Source organism: Siphateles boraxobius, unplaced genomic scaffold, assembly GCF_051911475.1.
Source record: "Siphateles boraxobius isolate OS27281-9 unplaced genomic scaffold, OSU_SipBor_1 68, whole genome shotgun sequence".
Lineage (NCBI taxonomy): Eukaryota > Metazoa > Chordata > Actinopteri > Cypriniformes > Leuciscidae > Siphateles > Siphateles boraxobius.
Window position 1 is genome coordinate 1,912,346 of NW_027509195.1, and position 23,688 is coordinate 1,936,033.

General features: G+C 42.4%; 1 protein-coding gene and 1 long non-coding RNA gene across 21 annotated transcripts in view; both read right to left on the reverse strand.

Annotated features, from left to right (window-relative positions):
- LOC143722650 (papilin-like) overlaps positions 1–23,688 on the reverse strand; it is a 630,543-nt gene that overhangs the window by 125,701 nt on the left and 481,154 nt on the right. The window lies entirely within an intron of this gene.
- LOC143722715 (uncharacterized) lies at positions 362–4,332 on the reverse strand. The gene is made up of 3 exons (XR_013196980.1): positions 4,133–4,332; positions 1,709–1,878; positions 362–442 (listed from the first exon to the last, which is right to left on the reverse strand). It is a non-coding gene; the product is annotated as an uncharacterized LOC143722715 (long non-coding RNA).

Sequence of the window (23,688 nt, forward strand, 5' to 3'; positions counted from 1 at the left end):
CCGTTTCCTTGGTTAAAAATCGCAATTTACAAATAGTTGGAAACATTTGGGATATTGTAAGTAATCAACTAAACAAAATATTTAACATTGGCCTAGTGGTTTTTGAATATTTTACTGCAAAAATCCTACATATTGTACCTTTAAAAGAATGTTGTGGTCAATAGTATCAAATGCAGCACTAAAATTTGAGTAACACTAATCAAACCCCCCAAGAGCTTTGACATTGTCTAAAACTGTTTCTACATCAATTTCTTTTGTGTGTGTGTGTTTGTTCCTTTTGAAAGACCTCTAGTAATATTATCCATTACTAACTGAAACTCACTGAAAGCACACACGCGTATCTGTATATTCCAATGAAGTCTCTATCGACAGGATAGCACGACCGTCAGCTTCGCAGAGAGTGATCGACCACTACAGAAGAGTAGGTTATAATCAGGGCACCCTTGCTTGTGTGCAGTGTTGGGAAAGTTCACTTTCTACATGAACTAGTTTAAAGTTCAGTTCACAAATTTTAAAATGAACTAGTTCAGTTCAGTTCATACTTTAAAATTTTGAACTAGTTCATTCATAGTTCTTTTTTTCCATGATGTTGCTGCGATCGAACTATTATTTTTCAAAATGATTGCCACAGCCCATATATAACTACAGACAGCAGTTATTTTATCGGCGGGCAAAGTTTTAACAGAAATGTAAGATTTTTCCCATCCTCACCGACTTATCATAAAACTCGTTTAAATGATCATACGACGCTTCCTTCCTGCATTTTGTTTTGATCACGCATGCGGCGGTGCAACGCTGGTGGCTGGTGTTGCCAGATTGGGTGTTTTCCCGCTACATTTTAAGGCCTGTTTACAGTGCGTTTTACGCCGGGTTCACACCGGACGCTGAAGCGACGCGGAACGGAAAATCACGCACGGTCCGGCGCCTGTCTGTTCACACCAGACGCGTATTCTTCGCGGAGGTCGACAAGCGCTTCTGCTCAGTTGTTTATTCAGAGCTATTTTTTTTTACATCATGGGTAACCTAAGTAAATAACCTCATAACATAAATACACCATGTTTCTGTAACCAAGAAGTTTGTACACTTCTTTTATTAATCCGTTGTCGAGACACACACGCAGCCAGAGAGAGAATATGGTAGACAGTTATATATATACCGTTGAAATATACACCCTCTCTTCAACTTTATTACATCTCTTTTCCTCTTCCTGTTTCCCAGTGCGAGTAGACAGGAGGAGAGCTCTTGCCCTTTATCTTTTGATTATAGGGTATTTTAATTTGAAAATTGCTTATATTTTGACAATTGACCGGATGGTCGAGTGTTTCTTGGTGTAACTGCCGGAATTGACGCGGATCACTCGCGGCTCGCGAAAAAAAATAGACCAGAAGCCGAAACTGGCGCTTCACGCGCCGCACCGCGTCTGGTGTGAACGACACCATAGGTTAACATGGGCGCCGAAAGGAAGTGGCCTCCGCTCCGCGCCGCTTCCGCGTCCGGTGTGAACCCGGCGTTGGCCGGGTTTACGCCTGGAAGGCTTTATAGAAATCTGGCGCCCTATTGAACGAAGTTAAACTGAGAGCGCGCCGCGCGCCGTTCACAGGCACCAGAATGAACGAGTTCACAGTAACGTTCATCAGGCAGTAATACGTTCGCCCAAAATATGAACGAGTTCATGAACTATCATTCAATGAACGCGTTCAGGCACAACACTGCTTGTGTGATAAATCATAGGCTTATGTGAATATAAAAACAGGAACTAAATGGGTATTTTTATCATCTTGATGACAATTCTGCCCCACTAGTGTGAAGGCAGTGAGATGGCAGAGAGCAATTTAAACTATTCAGATCACAAAAATGATCATTCTCTGTAAAGCAGTGCTCGAAGTGGGGCGGTACTCACCGGTACGCAGTACCGGCACTTCTACATTTTACTCTTAAGCGTACCTGCACTTTTTCTTGCGTACCGCTACTTCTCGCATGTAGCCGGTACTCGACCACTGACAGAAAAGGCGCCAGTGTCACGCTCGTTGATATACTTCGTTTGCAGTGCGTATGAAGTGCGTATTTTTCCGCACCCATGTTAACAGGTTCGAGCTTTCACACTGCACGCGCATGCGGTCCGTCAATGCGCTCCTGGTGCTGTGCGTATACAGCAGTACAGAGATCGTCCAGAGTCTATTTTTGCTGTGCTGCACGCGGTGAATTAAAGTGACAGCTCATGGTTCGTGGTCAAAACACAGATTGACATGAAAATATAATAATCTCACCATAAATGCATTTAATTAAATAAAATGTAGTAATCTAAATGTATTTTTGGACTTGCAGGCTTGGAGGAGTTCCGTTTTCGCACGCACGTGCACACACGCATATGACTTGTTTTAATACATTTATGTTGTTAATAAATAACAATAAGTTTTGTTATAAGTTTTGTTTTTCACTGTAGAAATCTCAAATGTCATGATTTGCCAATGCGAGAGAGTACCGGCACCTTTCTTTTCCCACTTCAAGCACTAATGTAAAGTAAGTAGGCATGAACCAGGCGCGGATTTATGGGCCCACCCAGATTGACAGGTGGCCCACCCAATCTGATTAATAAAAACGAAATTTAAATTTTCAATTTTAATAATAATAATAATGAATTAAGTTTGGCCATATACGGCCCGCCGAACACTTTATATGAGATATGACAAGCCTGAGCGCGTCCATCTCTGGCTCAGCGCCAGCCAACGCGCGAACGCACAGTTTGAATCTGGCAGTTATGCCATGTCACTGTACATATTTTGTCTAGACTTTGACACCCTTGCAAGGAGAGGGGACGAGGCTCATTGTTCACATGAACACCGTGTCTTGGAAAGACAAGGACGGGCCCGTTCACATATAGCGTCTTTTGCGCGCTCAAGTTTGTTATTTCAGATGTACGCGCTCATAATGGAAGCGACGCGGTCGTGAAAGACGTGGTCAGGCATCTGATTGACTCGTCAAACTCATGCGTTTCGACTGTCAAGGGACTCGACATTTGTCCTTAACGTGCGCTTTGTGGTCACGGAAAAAGCGCTTCAGAAACGCGCGTTTTTGCATCAAAACGTGCGACCTCGACGTGTGATCTGCTATTTAAATGATATTGTTTCTGTCTGCAGGTGTTTTATGCCTCTGAAGTGTTTTTGTAACAAGAAAAGAAAAACAACTCTCGGTTTCAAGTTCATTGTTTTTTTATTTCAGCACCTCGGACAGTCCCTCTTCGTTCGAGACACATCTCGCAAATTTTCCAGTTGTAATTCCGGTAACACTTTACAATAAAGTTTCATACATTGTTTTTTTTAATGCAAAAACCACAAATTTCTGGCGCGCGTTTTCCGTGACCACAAAGTGCACGTTAAGAACGCGCGCTTTTATGGCAAATCGCGCGTCCCGCATGCTTTATGAATACTTTAGCTTGCCATCAGTGTTGCCAGATGTACGATAATTATCGTATTTGTATGATAATTTTGACCTCTGTACGATGTACGATCATTAATGAAAAAAATCCCATAAGGTACGATAATTTCAGAGTTTTCAGTCGTTCGTCCAAACACACATCCTACCGCTTCTCTCTCTGACCCAGAATCATTTTGCAGGCTCACCTGCCTGCAGGTATACACACACACACACACACACACACACACACACACACACACACACGTACGTCAACACTACTCCATCTAATCCATCCTACATGTTGGGATAAGTAGTATTCTGCACGTTTACGTCGTGTACGATAATGTTCTTCCAAATACGATCATTTTGAACTTCTGGTACTATAATTGGACATTTCCAATCTGGCAACACTGCTTGCCATACGCATGTGGTGCAGGCTGCAGCGCGCTCGTTTTTCCAGGCGCGCCTTTATGCCGCGGCGAGATGAAAAATATCTCAACTTTTCAGAGAGTGCCGCAAGGTCATTTTTCAAAAACCAACAGGTCAGCTTCGGTCTTTCCGTATTAACAACTTCGAAAGCTCGGCCGAACAGCTGATCATAGCTGTACAGTGCGGGTTTTATTTCTCATCTCCATAAATATAGCCTACTAAACCCTAGATTCAGGCCCACCTCGACTTAACCCAGGCCCACCCATCTGTCACGTTCTGCATCCGCCACTGGCATGAACATGTCATAATTTATCAAGAATTTTCTAAATGTGCGCTCTTTTGAAAAAAAAAAAACCTTTAATGAAACTATTTTAAGTAGCCATTGCCAAGTGATCACAATCGCGCAGATATGATTCAACTGTGTTAATCTATGTGAAATTATGATAAATATCAGTTGAAGCCATTTGATTGTCTCATCAAAGCTTGCAGTCAGAGGTTATTATATAATGTGTCTCAAGCTTTTTCACATTTATTTGCTTTAAATCAAAGTAGTTTAGAAATCAACTTTATCCATAAACGGATAGTTTCATGTAAAAAAAAGTGCGCAAAGTTGTAACCATTTTTATGAAACAGTTAGTTCGAATCCTTGATTCTGATTGATCACGGCTATGATCGCTTCAAGCGTTTTGCTTTTCTTTGCTTTAGGGGTTAAAGTAAAAAGATGACTGTGAAAAATAGCAGTATAATTGGTGAGTAGCCTAGCTATAGTGTAGTTGGTGAGATGCATTTTCATGTCAATCCGTGTTACTTAAATTCAGGGCGTGCAGCAGCAAACAGACTCTGTGCGGAAACAATCGCTACACTGTAATGCGCACATCAGCTGGAAAGCATTGCCGGACCACATCCGCGTGCAGTGTAAAAGTTCTAAGCTAACCTGTTAACATGGGTAAGAAAAAAAGGTACTGGAAACGGATGTGTGAAACAAGCGTCAGTCCTTTCAATATAAAAGTCTTCTCTACTGACTGACTCAGATAATGCCAATTTATACATTTACAAAGTTCATCTTTCACTGGACACCTGTAGGCCTACTGTTACACTGGTTTATGCATTTCTTCAGGCTGCGTAATGAAGTTAAAGAAAATGGATCTCACCTGTGTGTCGTCCTAGAGCAGCTTCTGTTGTGCTCAAGCATCCAGACAGACACAATAACACAGCGCAGTACACTCGAGCTGTCATCCTCTCCATCTGCGATCATATAATGAACTGCTGGGAAATTACATCAGGACCGAGAGTATTTAAGCTAGCGCTCAACCAATGGCGTGAGTTTGGGGCGGGATGATCTGTTTTGACGAACAATAGAACACGTCCGCAAGTTTTAAAAAAAGTTCCAATGAGATCAAAAAGCTCCAGGCTATATGAATAATATGATGCCAAACGGGTTTCCCCCCCTGAATACACAAACTAGTTTTGAATTACCAAGGACTAGAGTATAATACTTTTCCTTCTAAACAATAGTTTGATTTAGATTATATCCAATTCAATGCCACCGGACAATCTTTTATGACAGTCTGCGTATGCGGGTTAACCCGTTTGGGCACTGCATTCAATCCTAAATCTGAAACTAATCTCTTGTTCAATGATAATTTCCCCCAAAATAAACTAAATGGAAACCCCTTATTTGTGCATGGAGTTTTAGAGGGCATTCCACCCAAGGAAGTTTGAAAGATAGAAACAACTGTTTTCGACGTTTATACTCTGTGTAGGCTACTTGAAATTTTTGGCAGCAATTGTTAGCCCTTGAATTTAAGCCTGTTGTTTATAAAAATACACTCTATATATATATATATATATATATATATATATATATATATATATATATATATATATATATATATATATATATATAAGAATATATCATTTAAAAATTCAAATTGAAAATGGATTCCGAGCCGATCACGTCCCCGTCCCCTCCCGCCCTGTTAATCAATGCATCAAGGCGGGGCTCGGCAACAGGTAAACATAGGCTATCTGTTATGTGTTTTGAGGTGTTCCCAGGTGAAAAAAAAGTTCACTAAAATACATTTTATTTAATTGCACTTAGTACACTTCCATAATGTACTTAAAGTGCTCTATTTCCGCGCACTTATTTTGTACTTAATATACTAAAAGCTAAACTTTAGTACTTCTTAAAGCTACACTGTGTGATTTTTACCCCCATCTAGCGGTGAAAAGGTATATGACCATCCAGTGAATATTAGTTTCTGTTCCTCTCAATTCCGATTTCGTTTTAACTCCTACGGTGGCCAATGTAGTCCAAGATTGGAATGCAGCATTACAACTGCATTATCGCATTAGGCTACGTTAATTGTGTATAAAGTAAAATAAATTAAAAAATAACTAAAATTTAAAGTGCCTACATATAACTTATAGCCTACAAATTATAGCGCCATTAAAATATTAATCACATGTTATCCGTCATAGAACACGGATTTATGTTACAAGGTAAACAATACTTTTCATCATTGACGCGAGGAAACCTATCCTAGATGTCGTTCTAGCGTTATGCACAGCACACCATGATATAATTAGCCAAGCAAATTCCAATATACACAAACAGGCTTAATTAACGTTACCTGTCGAGAAGAAAGCAGGCAACGTCGGCATCCTTTTTAAAATCGTTGCTCGTCATGAGCTCTTTCCATCTTGGAAAGGCCACTCCAATATTTACTTTTGTCTTGTTGATTTGCCTGTTGCGTTGCCGTCTTAATTCTCTTTTTCGCTTCCTTGGCGACTCTGATACGTATCCTCGAGAATAAGAGTGATCCTCCATCAGCAACAGACTTTCAAAAAGGCTTTCAGGTTTTTATATATCAGTCTCAAGCAATCCCCCTCTTAAGATTCGACACGGTGCCATCGAGTGTTAAAACGCGAAAGGCGAAGCTTGAATTAACGGGTATGTCCCTCTTTGGCTAATGTACTTTCAAGATGGAGGGGCAACATGGCGACCGACATTAGAACCCCCCACCCGTATGTATTTTCAATGGCATATTATACACTCACGAGAATACTTTATTACTTGAACGAAGTAAATATACATTAATGAGCACATATATTTTTGAAAGAACTAAGTGTTTTTAGCTAAGAATAAACTAAAAAAGTTACACAGTGTAGCTTTAAGATAAACTAAGTGTACTCAACTGTGTTATTTTGACACACACTAATGATGAACTTAAATATATTTTTAATATACTATTAAAACCTTTAAAAAATGTATTTGGTTACCACATTTAGTATATCTAAAACCCATTTTAATTCATTTTAATTATACTAATAAATTATTTAAAATATAATAATATATATATATATATATATATATTATACTAAAGGTGTATTCCTTTGTCAAAAAAGTACACTAAAATACATTTTATTAAAGTATACATCCAATGTACTTAAAGTGCTCCATTTTCACACACTAATTAAAAGTTTTTCTTTAGTGCTTCTTACTCAACTCAACTATGCTATTTTTAAACACACTGAAGATGAACTTAAATATGCTTTTAACATACTATTTCTGTTTTTTTTTTTGTGTGTGTGTGAAAATGTAACCCATAGTTTAAAAGGATACACAGTTACAATACAGCACAGGTATGTAATGTACAAACAAACAGCATCCCTTTATTGAAAAACACTTTAATTTTTTTTAACATTATTCAAAAGAAATTCCAATAAAGTACAAACAGACCTAGAGGTTGGAAAAAAATAACATCAAACTATAAAATAATTAAACTACAGCATACAGTACATCTTAAATATAAACAAAACACGATTTTCTTTTCTTTCTTTTTTTCATTTTACAGTCCTTTCCCAACCTTAGGGGGAAAAAAAACAAAAAAAAACAACAACAACAAAAAAAATTAATTTAACTGTTTTTTTTCCGACACAAAACTTTCGTTGTTGCATTTTTGCCGCATTACAGCTCTCACCTCTGACTGCGTCGTGCCCGGAAACTCTGATATCACAGTGTCTGCCGAGAAAAAAATAATAATAATTAGAACCAGGCAGGTTTGTGAACGGAACACCTGCCTGTGGCAATATGAATCTAAAATGAGTGAACGAGTGAACCAAACTTTTGCATTTTTTTTACTAATTCTATTTTAAAGACATTAATTCAAAATACTATAAAATAAAGCAAAAAAAAAAAAAAAAAAACTCTACATAAACTTAATTAAGTCCCGGTCCGGCGCATCAATCTTCCCCCGCCCAGCGAGTGCTTGAATTGCGTCAGAAACAGAGCGCGCGCGACCAGTTTACTGATGGTAATTTGTTGTGTAGGGTCGCCCCTCGCTGCATCCAATGTAGACAGCATTTCTTTCGTTTGAGGGCACTTAACACACTCAAGCAACCCGTAGAAACGGGCCTGGCAGCTCGCGCCAGGTCTAGACATGGTGAAAGTTACCTGATTGTGAAGGATGGCCAAATTTACATACCGGAGTAAAGATAGTTTGCGGTTTGATCTTCAGATTTCGTTTCGCTGTGGTCCCGCAGTGCGGTGTCGTAGACATGCAAATAATTTCTCATGTCGTTATTTATGATTTGTGAATTCGTGTAACGGTGTTACTCCGGTCCGAAATCATTTTTTTTTTCTGAATTTTAATTTTAAATTGGGTATAGCTCGAAAAGTCGGTCACTCAGAAGTCTGAACCCAGTGTCATCTTGACATGCTAGATTTGTGAATTTTTTCACAGCAAAGCTCTTGTCTGTAAACCGGTCGCTAAGTCCGGTTAGACAGAAATGTGGAAAATAGACGTTTTTAATGTTTAACAATGTATAATAACAATTTATAATAAACACAAAGGCCGCTGGTTTACAAAAACACTTGTTTTAGATTGAGCCTGATTTGTGAAAACTTTCACAGATCAGTTTGGGTCAGTTAACCCTTCCCTGAGTGGTTAACTAGGTCAATCTGATTTGTGAAAACTTTCACAGATCAGTTTGGGTCAGTTAACCCTTCCCTGAGTGGTTAACTAGGTCAATCTGATTTGTGAAAACTTTCACAGATCAGTTTGGGTCAGTTAACCCTTCCCTGAGTGATTAACTAGGTCATTCTGATTTGTGAAAACTTTCACAGATCAGTTTGGGTCAGTTAACCCTTCCCTGAGTGGTTAACTAGGTCAATCTGATTTGTGAAAACTTTCACAGGTCAGTTTGGGTCAGTTAACCCTTCCCTGAGTGTTTTACTAGGTCAATCTGATTTGTGTTCACGTTCACAAATCAGAATGACAATGTTAACCACTCAGGGAAGGGTTAACTGACCCAAACTGACCTGTGAAAGTTTTCACAAATCAGAATGACCAAGTTAACCACTCAGGGAAGGGTTAACTGACCCAAACTGATCTGTGAAAGTTTTCACAAATCAGAATGACCATGTTAACCACTCAGGGAAGGGTTAACTGACCCAAACTGACCTACAGTAGTTTCCACAAATCAGATTGACCTAGTAAAACACTCAGGGATGGGTTAACTGACCCAAACTGATCTGTGAAAGTTTTCACAAATCGTATTGACCTAGTTAACCACTCAGGGAAGGGTTAACTGACCCAAACTGACCTACAGTAGTTTCCACAAATCAGATTGACCTAGTAAAACACTCAGGGATGGGTTAACTGACCCAAACTGATCTGTGAAAGTTTTCACAAATCGTATTGACCTAGTTAACCACTCAGGGAAGGGTTAACTGACCCAAACTGATCTGTGAAAGTTTTCACAAATCAGAATGACCTAGTTAACCACTCAGGGGAGGGTTAACTGACCCATACTGACCTAAGGTAGTTCCCTTTCGAATGGAACTCAACAATACGTCAACGACGTTATGGGGAACGCCTCAGGCGTGACAGGTGTCTGAAATCACTATCAAATCACGTCAATCATATTGACCAGCGACACCCGTGAATCATTAGCGTGAATGATTAACGTGCGACCTGGAAGTATAAAGGGGCGCCTTGCACACATGACAAATCATCTCATCGTCTTCAGGGACTGTTTGTTTGAAAACGCTATTCAAGTTACGAGGTAAGAGAAAGATGAAACGCACAGCTAAGGCAGATTGTTTTCGTAAGTGTGCCGACCCGTGTCCGAGGTTTCTGACACCGGCAGACACACACGAGCTGTGCGTTTTTTGCTTGGGTGAAGAGCACGCACGGGAGGTTCTCGAGGGAACCCTCTGTGCGAACTGCGAGCGTTGTTCCCTTAAAACGCTCCGCTCTCGTCTGGCCCTCTTCTCGAGTGAAGGGGCTCCGGCGTCTGGTCCTCGTGGTGCGGGTCCCGCTCGTGCTGAGGCCGATCGGCGACTTACATCATGGGGCTCCCAGATGGAGCTTGTCGATCGTCTCGAGAGGGCTGTTAACCTCTCAGATGATTCGACGGCTGACGAGGGCGAACTGCAGGTCGATGGGGAAGGTTACTCACCGATTGTACCTGCTGTTGATGCTCTTCAGGACGCGCAGGAGATGGCTGAGGAGGTTTATGATCAGGTAGATCCTGAACCTCCTCAGCCATCCTGCCCCGTGTATGCAGAGCTGGTGGATGTGATGGAGCGCGCTGCCAACAGGCTGCAGCTGCCTTGGCAGCGCGCTAGAGGAGAGATCGCTCGCGGTAGGCTCAACGATCGGATTCTCCCTGGCCATACACCACCAGCTCAGGTGAGACTTCCATTTCTTCCTGATCTCCATACGGAGATCGAGAGGGCATGGAAGAGCCCATACTCTGCCCGTATTCACCTACATCAGCGGGCCAGTTTCGCTGATGTGGAGGGGATCGGAGAGTATGGGTACGTGTCAATTGACGAGACGTTCGCGAACTATCTCGTGTCTGGGCGGGCAGCGACACTGAAAGCTCCAACCCTGCCATCCAAACCGCTGAAAACAACGGCTCGTTTGAATGGCAGAGCATACACGGCAGCAGGTCAGGCCGGTGCTGCACTGCACACCATGGCAGTATTACAGGCGTACCAGGCCGACCTGCTGGGGGATCTCGACCAGGGGGCAGGGATGTCCCCTGAGGCGGTGGCTGAGCTGCGCCGCACCACAAATCTGGCTCTCCGGGCTACCAAGCAAACCGCTGCCGCGATCGGACGGTCGATGGCGGCGATGGTGGCCACGGAGAGGCATCTGTAGTTAAATCTAGCCGACATCGGGGAGAATGAAAAAGCCTTTCTCCTCGATTCGCCGGTTTCGCCTTCCGAACTCTTCGGCACCTCCGTAGAGGCGGTGGTGGGGAAGTTCAGGGAGGCGAAGGCGCGCTCAGCAGCATTTAAAACTTGTATACCGCTGAGATCCGCGTCCGTACCCCGGCAAGCGGGAGGGCCTGGCCCTTCACGGTCTGAGGACCGTAGGCAGGGCCAGCGAGCCAGTGTCGCCTCTCGTGCGCCCCCTCCCTTGAGGAGCAGGTCGCAGAGAAGGCGTGACTCCCGCAACAGAAGAGATTTGAGGGAGGTTATCCAGCGCAAACGCACACAGCGTCGGTAATGGATAACCTCCCCGGAGGGTCATGAAATCTGCCCTCTCTCTTCTGACCCCCAGGCGTTCATAACATCAGGCCTGGGGATGGGCCTATGATGAGAACTATGTTCTGATGGCCCACCTAGGCTTGGTTAGTGGAAACGCCCCTTTCAGGCATGTAAAGTGGCGGATCCCAGGTTTGTAAAGAACTATCTGGCGAGTCTTCACTTTGCACGCCGCAGGTGAGCTGCTGGTCTTTTCAAAGAGTATTTTTTGTGATTAAAAAAAATAACATATTTCTCTTTACAGACCTCGTTCCCTGTATAGAGTCATGGGGTCATGTCAAGGTAATAAGGTAAGAGAACTTTATTGGATTATCAGGGCCCTGAAGTTCCCCGTTAGGTGGCCAGAACGGTAACTGTGTTAGCCTTCGGGCTGCTAGCCACCTCAGGGTAGAGTGGTTGGTCTCTCTCTTAAAATTGTTTTACTTAGAGTGTTGACTCACGCTAGAGCTTCAGATAGATCTTATGTCCGGCCCACGGGTCCGTTTGACTTCTTCCTGAGTATGTCGCCCCTTGAGCTCTGTTTGGGTTTTCATTAGGCTGAGCGATTCTGCAGCCCTTTCTATGGAATAATACAGACTATATTCTTTAGTAAGGCTGTGGCTCCTCCGAGCCCTCAGATAGATCTATGCTTGCAGGCTGGCCCTCACCAGGGCCGCCTCTGTAGCTGGCCTAGGCTGTGCCAGGGATAATAGAGGCGCTCTGCTAAAAATTTTAGCATTTCTTCCTCTGACCCTTCACTTTGTGAATGTAGATTTCTAGCATCCCTGTATAAACAGCCTCCTCCCATGGGAGTCGTTTGGCCAAGGCCCGCCCCCTTCTCTGCATTCTGGGGTGACTAGAGTAATGCAGCGTGGTGTAGAGGATGGTTTATAAGGACATGGTAGGCCTCAAATAGGCCTCCGTGGTATATATGTCTTTACTGAGCAGGGTTAGGCCATCTTTCGCTTCACGAAGAAGACTGGGTTTCCTGCCCGACCCTGCCGTGCAGTACTGGCCTACGGATTTAGGCCGCCAGTTTAGGCTTCACTCACCTCGCTGAGTTACTGCTCGAGCGCTAGGTTGTAGGTGGTTGGCTTTCATTCAAGCCCCACTCCCCTAGGTTGGGCACAGATACAATTCTGTCACCCCTAGAGCCGCTGGCAGGCCCGCACCCTGGTAACCTCAGGGTGAGGTGTGAGTATTCCCCTGTGATACAGGTAGGTCTGAGCACTTCACTCCCAGTTCTGTTTTATCCTACCTCGCACCACTATGGCTCGGGTCGAGTATGAAGTAAGCTTCACTTCTTCTTTGGTCGAAGTACACTCCCCTGAAGCCAGAGCATTGCCCTGAGCTGACGCCCATGCATAGATGGTAGGCCCCTGACTAACTGGGGCCTCCGTTGAGGCAGAGTGGCGTATGTTGTACTCCCCTTGCTAGCTTTCTTGCGGAGTACACTGCCATGGGCAATGTGATTAGGCACCAGGATGCTGTAGGCGCTGTGTAAACAGTTTTTCTGCCAACGAAGGCCATTAGGTAGTAGGCCTCAGCAGGCCTCCTTGATTGGACAGCCCCCTAGAGGGCACTGTAGGCCAGCTCACTTTACGTGGTTGGCCTTGGTGGTTCAGGCAGTTGACTCACTGATGGGTAGTAGGCCTTAAACAGGCCTCCTCGGAGGTGAGTCCCAACATTGTGGGACATACCTTATAGCGCTAATGGAAGCCCATTAGTAAATTATGCTTGTGTAGTATGGTTCCCAACAGTGTACTTTATGGCAGAATATGACTTGCTATTAGCTAGTAGGCCCGACCAGGCCTCCCTGATAGGCGAGTCCCCAGCTGGCTGGCCTTAGCAGGCCACCTTATACTATCACCCGGACTCAGGGCTCAAAGCTACCAGTGGTTATGAGGTAGTAGGCCACTCAGGCCTCCCTGAAGGTGAATTCCCACTTAAGATGGTTATCAGGTAGTAGGCCTCACCCGGCCGCCCTGAAGGCGAATTCCCACTTACGTTGGCTATCAGGTAGTAGGCCTCTCTGGGCCTCCCTGAATGTGAGCTTCCAAATATTGTGGCTGTCGGGTAGTAGGCCGCTCTGGGCCTCCCTAGGATGTGGGCTCCCAAGTATTTTGGCTGTCAAAGGTAGTAGGCCTCACCAGGCCTCCCTGAAGGTGAGTTCCCACAAACTGTAATTATCAGGTAGTAGGCCTCTCCAGGCCTCCCTGAAGGTGAGTTCCCACATACTGTGATTATCAGGTAGTAGGCTCCTCCAGGCCTCCTTGATTGAGAACGGTCAGGTAGTAGGCCTCACCAGGCCTCCCTGAAGGTGAGTTCCCACAGTTTGTGGTTACCAGGTAGTAGGCCTCTCCAGGCCTCCCTGAAGGTGAGCTCCCCACATACTGTGGTTGTAGGGTAGCAGGCCTCACCGGGCCTCCCTGAAGGTGAGTTCCCACGTACTGTGGTTATCAGGTAGTAGTGGTTTTCAGGTAGTAGGCCTCTCTGGGCCTCCCCGAAGGTGAGCACCCCACATACTGTGGTTATCAGGTAGTAGGCCTCACGTGCCTCCCTGAAGGTGAATTCCCACTTACGTTGGCTATCAGGTAGTAGGCCTCTCTGGGCCTCCCTGAATGTGAGCTTCCAAATATTGTGGCTGTCAGGTAGTAGGCCGCTCTGGGCCTCCCTAGGATGTGGGCTCCCAAGTATTTTGGCTGTCAAAGGTAGTAGGCCTCACCAGGCCTCCCTGAAGGTGAGTTCCCACAAACTTTGATTATCAGGTAGTAGGCCTCTCCAGGCCTCCCTGAAGGTGAGTTCCCACATACTGTGATTATCAGGTAGTAGGCTCCTCCAGGCCTCCTTGATTGAGAACGGTCAGGTAGTAGGCCTCACCAGGCCTCCCTGAAGGTGAGTTCCCACAGTTTGTGGTTACCAGGTAGTAGGCCTCTCCAGGCCTCCCTGAAGGTGAGCTCCCCACATACTGTGGTTGTAGGGTAGCAGGCCTCACCGGGCCTCCCTGAAGGTGAGTTCCCACATACTGTGGTTATCAGGTAGTAGGCCTCACGTGCCTCCCTGAAGGTGAATTCCCACTTACGTTGGCTATCGGGTAGTAGGCCTCTCCGGGCCTTCCTGTAACATTCCCTAGTGGTGCTGGGTTATGAAGCTAGTGGTCTCTTGCTATCAGTTTCAGCTAGCCTTAATAGGCAGCTGCTGAAGGCGAGCTTGCGCCCTGGCTCGCTAAAGTGTTCATTCTCTGCTATTGGTTCCCTCCCGGAACCTTTTCTGCCTACAGCCTGGTTTGCCTACCAGGCAGACCTTGTGCTCCCCTCACCGAGGGTCTCTATGAGCATGCGGCTTCCTGAGTCTGGTCAGACGGTCGTAGGCCTCTCGTGAGGCCTCCCAGTTAGATCAGCCCTTAGGCCTTCACAGGCCTCCTCAGTGTTTTGAAACACAGACACTGGGTTGATCCGTGGATCGAGTAGAGAAACTCCCCTCGCTAGCAAGGGTCAGAAAGCACTATGCTGAGTTATACTCTCCGGGATATCCCGTCTCTGAGATCCGGGCCGAGTGGTTCACTGCCAGCTTCGCAGTCCCTCGGGTTGGATGCCTTTCTTAAGGCTTTGTTGTCCAGAGGCTCTGTCTTCAGACAGACAGGATTTGGCCAGACTAAGTGTCTATGTACTGACGCCAGGTCAGGCCGTCCTGGTGGCATTTCGGGGTGAGTACGTTCCCCTGAATAGTGACTGGCTGGGGTTCCTTTGGGGTCCCTAGCCACATTCCCTAGAAGGGACCCCTTCTAATTGGAAGCTGTGGTCCCAGGCCCGGAGCCGGCCCAGGTAGACCTTTTATTTAACCATATTTATGAAGGTTTTTCTGTGAGGCTGTAGCTTGGGCTATGACAGTAGGGAATGCTGTCACTGACAGCACAGTGTGACCTGAGGGTGAGTGGTTCTAGCGTTTCATTTGAAGTTGCTGGTTCTAACAGTTGTCACTGCCACTTGGCATGCACTCCCCTTAGCATGGCGGAGTTGGTATATCGTTCCCCATAACGTCGTTGACGTATTGTTGAGTTCCCTTCGAAAGGGAACATCTCAGGTTACGACTGTAACCTATGTTCCCTGAGAACAGGGAACGAGACAATACGTCTCCCTGCCATGCCTTGGGGCTTGCCTACCGTACAGTCCCTTCAGACGATAAGGTGATTTGTCATGTGTGCAAGGCGCCCCTTTATACTTCCAGGTGGCACGTTAATCATTCACGCTAATGATTCACGGGCTGTCGCCGGTCAATATGATTGACGTGATTTGATAGTGATTTCAGACACCTCTTACGCCTGAGGGGTTCCCCATAACGTCGTCTAGGTTACAGTCGTAACCGGAGACGTTTTCACAAATCAGATTGACCTAGTTAAACACTCTGGGAAGGGTTAACTGACCCAAACTGACCTGTGAAAATTTTCACAAATCAGAATGACCAAGTTAACCACTCAGGGAAGGGTTAACTGACCCAAACTGAACTGTGAAAGGTTTCACAAATCAGATTGACCTAGCTAACCACTCAGGGAAGGGTTAACTGACCCAAACTGATCTGTGAAAGTTTTCACAAATCAGAATGACCTAGTTAACCACTCAGGGAAGAGTTAACTGACCCAAACTGACCTACGGTAGTTTTCACAAATCAGATTGACCTAGTTAAACACTCAGGGAAGGGTTAACTGACCCAAACTGACCTGTGAAAGTTTTCACAAATCAGATTGACCTAGTTAACCACTCAGGGAATGGTTAACTGACCCAAACTGATCCGTGAAAGTTTTCACAAATCAGAATGACCTAGTTAACCACTCAGGGAAGGGTTAACAGACCCAAACTGACCTGTGAAAGTTTTCATAAATCAGAATGACCTAGTTAACGACTCAGGGAAGGGTTAACTGACCTAAACTGACCTACGGTAGTTTTCACAAATCAGATTGACCTAGTTAACCACTCAGGGAAGGGTTAACTGACCCAAACTGATCTGTGAAAGTTTTCTAATTTCAGAATGACCTAGTTAACCACTCAGGGAAGGGTTAACTGACCCAAACTGACCTACGGTAGTTTCCACAAATCAGTTGGCCTAGTTAAACACTCAGGGAAGGGTTAACTGACCCAAACTGATCTGTGAAAGGTTTCACAAATCAGATTGACCTAGTTAACCACTCCGGGAGGCGTTAACTGACCCAAACTTGTCATGATCCTGGTTCTTTCTCTCTTCGTTTCTTACTCTGTCTCCATCTGCTGGAAACACACACACATTACACACGCACACCCGTTATTACTCACTCATCTCTTTCAGCTGTTCCTCGTTCTCTCATCTCCTCACCTGCTCTCAATATCTTGTCGTTAGTCTCTCTATTTCTAGCTTTGTCTCTCACCTCTTCTCTGTCGGATTATTGTTACCCGTCACGTATGTTGCTAACTGCTTGTGTTTCATCTACAGATGATAAGTCCAGTCCAGTCCAGTCTTGTCTTGTCCTGTCCGCTGCTGGTAATTATTTTGTGCTGTACGTGACCTGATTTGTGCTGTGTCCAGTGTCGTGCCGTGGAGAGTTGCAGAGGGCTCGACGCCTCACCGGCAATCCTGTTCTATTCTCACACGAGCCTTCCGGATCTGCTGCTTGAGCATCTTTCTGCCTACCAAGAATTTTGTGAACTATCCTTTGTTAATCGGCCTTGGCGGCTTTGCCTTATTTCCATTAAAAGACTATATTACCTGCTTTAAGCCTTTTGGAATCTCTTCTCCACCGATCGTGACACAAACTGACCTACGGTAGTTTTCACAAATCAGAATGACCAAGTTAACCACTCAGGGAGGGGTTAACTGACCTAAACTGACCTGTGAAAGTTTTCACAAATCAGATTGACCTAGTTAACCACTCAGGGAAGGGTTAACTGACCCAAACTGATCTGTGAAAGTTTGCACAAATCAGATTGGCCTAGTTAACCACTCAGGGAAGGGTTAACTGACCCAAACTGATCTGTGAAAGTTTTCACAAATCAGATTGACCTAGTTAACCACTCAGGGAAGGGTTAACTGACCCAAACTGATCTGTGAAAGTTTTCACAAATCAGGCTCAATCTAAAACAAGTGTTTTTTTAAACCAGCGGTCTTTGTGTTTATTATAAATTGTTATTATACATTGTTAAACATTAAAAACGCCTATTTTCCACATTTCTGTCTAACCGGACTTAGCGACCGGTTTACAGACAAGAGCTTTGCTGTGAAAAAATTCACAAATCTAGCATGTCAAGATGACACTGGGTTCAGACTTCTGAGTGACCGACTTTTGGAGCTATACCCAATTTAAAATTAAAATTCAGAAAGAAAAAAAAACTGATTTCGGACCGGAATAACACCGTTACACGAATTCACAAATCATAAATAACGACCTGAGATATTATTTGCATGTCTACGACACCGCACTGCGGGACCACAGCGAAACGAAATGTGAAGATCAAACCGCAAACTATCTTTACTCTGGTAATTTACCGGACATATTTTAGATTAGCATTATAGTCTGCAATAGATACAGTGCCAAACGGAAGAGAAGAGGATAAAAGGGGATAAAGACAGAGGTAATGTAATGAATGAACAGTTTATCTAATTGCATAGTAGTAAGATATATAATTTAATGGCAGTTATTTTTACCTTAAACTGTAAGCTAACAATTGTTCTGAGTTCTCCAGAGGCCACAGACAGTGTGATTTGTAACAATCACGTCTGTTATTTTAGACGCATTCTCTATCACTTTTATTAATTAATGTTTTACTAATTAATGTTTAATGTGTATATATATATATACACATATATAGGATAAATAATCATGAACACAATGACAGGGCGAAATGGGCTGTGATGCATGGGGCACCAGGTAAAATCTTTCCTAGGGCAGCAAATTGGCCAGGGCCAGCCCTGTTTGTGAACCATATAGCTACAAAATTATGCTTATATAATGCTTGCTATAATATAGACAAACAATGATTTTCAAACAAGAGGTAATAAAGGCAAAAATTGGCTAAGAGACCTTTTTCACAGTCTGTGTGTCATCATATCTGATTTGTAATGTAAAGGATGGCTTCATTACTGTCAGTGGACAGACAGCAGTTTTGTGAAGAAAGCTAAACTAATTTAGCTGGACTTACAATAAACATCAATATTTAAAATAGTTTGTTTATACTGATGCCCTACCATGTATGCCATCCTCCATTTTAATGTTTGATATTAAATGATTGATGTGATTGTCAGCACTGGGACTGCCAGTCCTGAATGAGTAGAAGCAAGCTGTTCCAATTACTCCCAGTGAAATAATCAAGCTGATCTAAATTTATTTTAATTATTCTTTCAATATGTTTATTGTGATTATATGTTTTTGTCTACAGTATGCAGTTAAATTAATCAATCATGCTGGATACAACTCAATTCTTAAGATAATCAGTGGTTATTTTTGAAGAATCCTCTATGGCCTGGAAATAATAAATAAACAACTCTAATTTGATGGAATTATTGAGGATTGAATCCTAATGTAAGTGCATGAAATATATAAGCAATTTTTTACTGTAACGTGTCCACCCAACCACTAAAATTTAATTATTTAAAACGTTACTTAACTTTAAGATTTGGTTAAATTAAATGCTCTTTAATGTGATATGCTGTTTGTATTGTTTTCTTGCTGTGATAAAATAAGGTTCACAGTCTCTGAAGTTGGTGCATGCACATATAGTATGACACATAAGTCAATTGTTTCTTAAATCATATTTTACACTACTATTTTAAATTTCTGCTGAGAAAGGACTATAATGACTAACGACTATAATGACTATAGTCAAACTTTTAAGAATTTTTACAAGGCATAGATGTGACAATCATACATGCAACAAACATTTTCACATGTTTGTAATGAGAATAATTTATACATTTCTTCTTGGGGCTTTCCACTAAAATAAAAGCTCCATCAACGTTCACGAATGTTAGTATAGTAATTTTACTGTTGCTCTATAAAAAAAAGAAAGAATTAATACATTCGGACAAAGTGTTCAAGTCTGTAATAGATTTGTATCTATCTGTGGAATGTGAAATTTACAAAAATTGTATAAAAAAATACAGTACATACCTGATTCAAGAAGGGGGTCTCATTCTTTTATGAACTTACTCATTTTTAGTTAAGTTGTGCTTAAAAAATGATCAGTATTAAGTTAATATTGTTCTTTAAAAAGCAAGACAAAATAGATAAGGCAATAAATAAACTTTAATTTATGCAATGGTGAAAACAAAACTTTGTACAAGGTGGAAAAACTGCCCAAAAACCCCCACCTGTTCAAGCTTCGGCTTTGGCTAAGAATTTTTATTTTGGTGAATCCCTACTGCAGGGTCAACCAATGTCAAGTTTTGATATAGCCTACTAATGCATGACAGCAATAAAATAATTAAATGGTTCTCCGCTTTTTTGTCTGTATATCCTATTAGAATATTGCATATTTTTTGGCCCTAAATTTTCATATATATTTACCCCTTAATGTAAAAGTAAATTTTTGACTACCAATATTATGTTGAAATGTGTAACAATGCATATATGGAAATACCTACAGATAAATGTGTCAATAAATTATTGAAATGTTGACTTTTAAGGGGTGCTCAGTAAAAAATGCAAGTCAAAAGAGTTCTGCTGACAAATCAAAAAGGCTGAAAATTCAAGTTTAAAAAAAAAAGTTGAATGATTAGTATTTCACAAAACACAGACAACATACCATCTCTTGGGCTGAGCTGGAGGACCCTGAGTTTGTGCTTGCTGTATCGATCCCTCTGTTCATTGAGGATATTAGTTCCTTGACACACTGCACTAAGGTGGGTATTTCTGCAAAAAAGGAGGGAAAATGAAAATGGAAAAAAAATACTGATTATGAGGACATACCCATTGTGACAGTCAACTTAAACTAAACTGCAGCCTGATATGTACAGTATATGTTAATTGCTTTCTCTAAAGCCCTATTCGCACAGGGTTAGTATTATCTGGGGACCATGTCTGATTTTGAAATTGCGCCCCCCACATCTGAATTTCGTGTGGTGCATTCTCACGGGATATGCGAAACCTGTGATTTTGCTTGAATTAACTGACTTATCTCCCGGATACCCTGATGTCAAGGTTTTGAGAGTCCCGTTCTATGGTCCAATCAGATGGATTAAAAAAAAAAAAACAATTTTGTGCCCTGTGTCATTTACGTCACCAGGTTAAAATAATATCTCAAGCTTTATGCTTTATTTATTTGTGGCACATTACATCTTTTCAGTTTTCTCTTGCTGCAAATTGTACCAATATGACAGCACCCAAAATACTATCAAACACTCCAACGCAGCTCCATTCTGTGCGAAAGATGGATAAAAATGCGCACGGGAAACAAAAACCTTAAATAATAAGACCCGCCAAATCCTGGTCAAATAACAGAAATGCACCATTGGGGTGGTGATGGCGCAGTGGATAAGACACATGCCTTTGGTGTGAGAGACCCGGGTTCGAATCCACTGTGAGACACCAAAGTGTCCCTGAGCAAGACACTTAACCCCTAATAGCTCCAGGGGTGTGCAACCTCTGACATATACCAATTGTAAGTCGCTTTGGATAAAAGCGTCAGCTAAATGAATAACATTTTTTAAAAGATGCAGATTTGCATGTGACTAGTATTTTCACAGGATTAGTATTTTCACAGGACCTCGGTGTTTGTCGAAATATAGTAGGTAATTTGGGGGGGAATTTTTATTTTACAGATTACAGACATATTCGATTCACACGGGATTAAGATCACAGACAACCTCGGCAATTATTACAAATGACTGGAGGTCACCAGGTAATCCTGTGCGAATAGGGCTTAATTGTAATAAGCAGGGGTGCACATAATTTTCTCAGCCTGGTTCTCATATTACAACCTGGAGATTTGGTTTGTTACTCACACTGCATATATTATTATCCATTAATTATAACTATAAAACATACATTTAATAAGAGTGATTATATTATTATTATTATTATTATTATATTCAGAGGCGTCATGCCCGCATACAAGGTGAGGGAGCACGTGCCCCGTCAAATTTTTCAGCCAAGTGGATTTTTAGCCAAGTGGATCATTTTGAATGCAGAAGAAAAAGAAGAAGAAAAGAAAATAGCCAAATAATATTTTCTTATATTTCATACAATCACTCTACCTGATTAGAATGTGTACTGCACAGCTCTGTACTTGCCCATATTGCCTGTTATCGATCAAATAATGTGATGTTAGTACTACATAATGTAAGTAAGGGGCTGGGTTTGCTTTGAAAAAAAACAACAGAAGACAGATTTATGCTTTGAGTTTGAATAGAAATATTATACAGTACAGTTTGTTGAATTAAAATAGTGATTGTGCATTAACAGCTGTCAATCAGGTTGTGGCGAGGGACGGCCGAGGGACGTGAGACAACGGCGCGAGGCCGGTGGTGCGATTGCTAATGAGCAACACCTGTATAGCACACCGGTCTCGCATCTCTCACGGAGGAGCGGAAGCATAAAGGGGGAGCGACGACATTAATGATCGAGAGAGGAACAGGCCTGATTTTAGTTGTTCTGGTTTTTGTATTTGTGTTTTATTTTAGCCAGCAGTCGTCCGCGAGGGGCTGCTGGCCGTTATGTTTTATTTTGGGTAAGCCAGCAGTCGTCCGCGAGGGGCTGCTGGCGGTATTTTGGTTTGTTTATTTTATTTTAAATAAAGTATGTTTAATTGTTCGCCGGTTCCCGCCTCCTTCTTCCCTGAACATTGTTACACAGGTCAATATGCAAATGTGCAGAAATTATATACACGGCGCATTTTTTCTTTTGTTACACATGCGATCCTGTGTACCACTTATGCCCACCCCAGGTAATAAGTGTCAAAACACATCGTAAGTGGGGTGGGAACTGGATGCCAAACGCCACAGTTGAACCTTCTAGAGGTGTCAGGACTATATTTCTATCACAAAAGAAATGAAGAAAGGTGCCTGCTTAAAATGCTTACACAGATTGTTGTTACTATTAATTCCTAATGCTCAGAATCTTTCCCTGTATAAAATTTAAATACAGTACCACCAATTTTACACACTTCTTTAAATACAAAGCACGTCAATAGAAGATTACAATCACAAATGTAATATTTTATAGTATATAAGACAGAATTATCCACATAGCCTCCCGTAGCAGAACTCATTTCAGGTATTTTATACTGTACCTTTAAAAGCTTTCATCACTTGACCACTGACACATAATGGCTGTTCCACGCTCTCTCCACTTGCCTCAGTAGCCCCTGAGGTGTCCTATATTTAAAACAATAAACACATTTTCAAATCAAAAGGATTTGCATGGTAATGTTATACTTGCAAAAAACGCTTTGGAGAACCTGCTGAAAGATTATGCTTAAAAATACATTAGAATAACTATAACAAAGTCCAAATGTTTTTGTTGTTTTGTGTATGGTCTGAAACGACATACGGTTGGTTGAGAATTCTCTGGATAATCGAACAAATCCACATTTGTGTCCGTGGTTTCAGCTTGAACTTCCTCCTCACTATGTAATGGATTGGTTCTGCGTTGAGCAGAGTGGAGTGGTTTCCTCAGTGTATCCTTCAGCTGAGTGAGGACCCTCTCCTTTGCAAGCTCTTTTTGTCTCTGAACCAAAGTCAACAAGAAATAAAAACTCAGTTACATAAAAAACAGCGAAGGGCCAATAGGACATCTTTATATGAAGTCTATAAACAACTGACGTTTAAACAATACCATAGATCTTCTAATTTGTAGTATCTGCTTAAACATTACTCTTAAAAATACATTAGGTTGACTATTACACAGTCCAAAAGTTTTTGTTCCTTGCTTAAGGTTTGAAACGACATACGGTTGGTTGAGACTTCTCTGGGTAATCGAACAAATCCACATTTGTGTCCACGGTTTCGGATTCAACTTCCTCCTCACTATGTAATGGATTGGTTCTGCATGGAGTGGGGTAGAGTGGAGTGGTTTCCTCAGTGTACCCTTCAACTGAGTGAGGATCCTCTCCTTTGCAACCTTTTTTTTTGTTTCTGAACCAAATAAAAACTAAGTTATATACAACGTACAAAACAGCGAAGGGCCAACAGGACATCTGTACGTTAAGTCTACAAACCACTGACATTTAAACAATAGCTACCATCGATCTTCCAATTTGTAATATCTCTGTAATAATCAGGACATTTTATAATAGGACTTTAAAATCATCAACAGTAGGGCAATTATATAAAAAAAATCATTT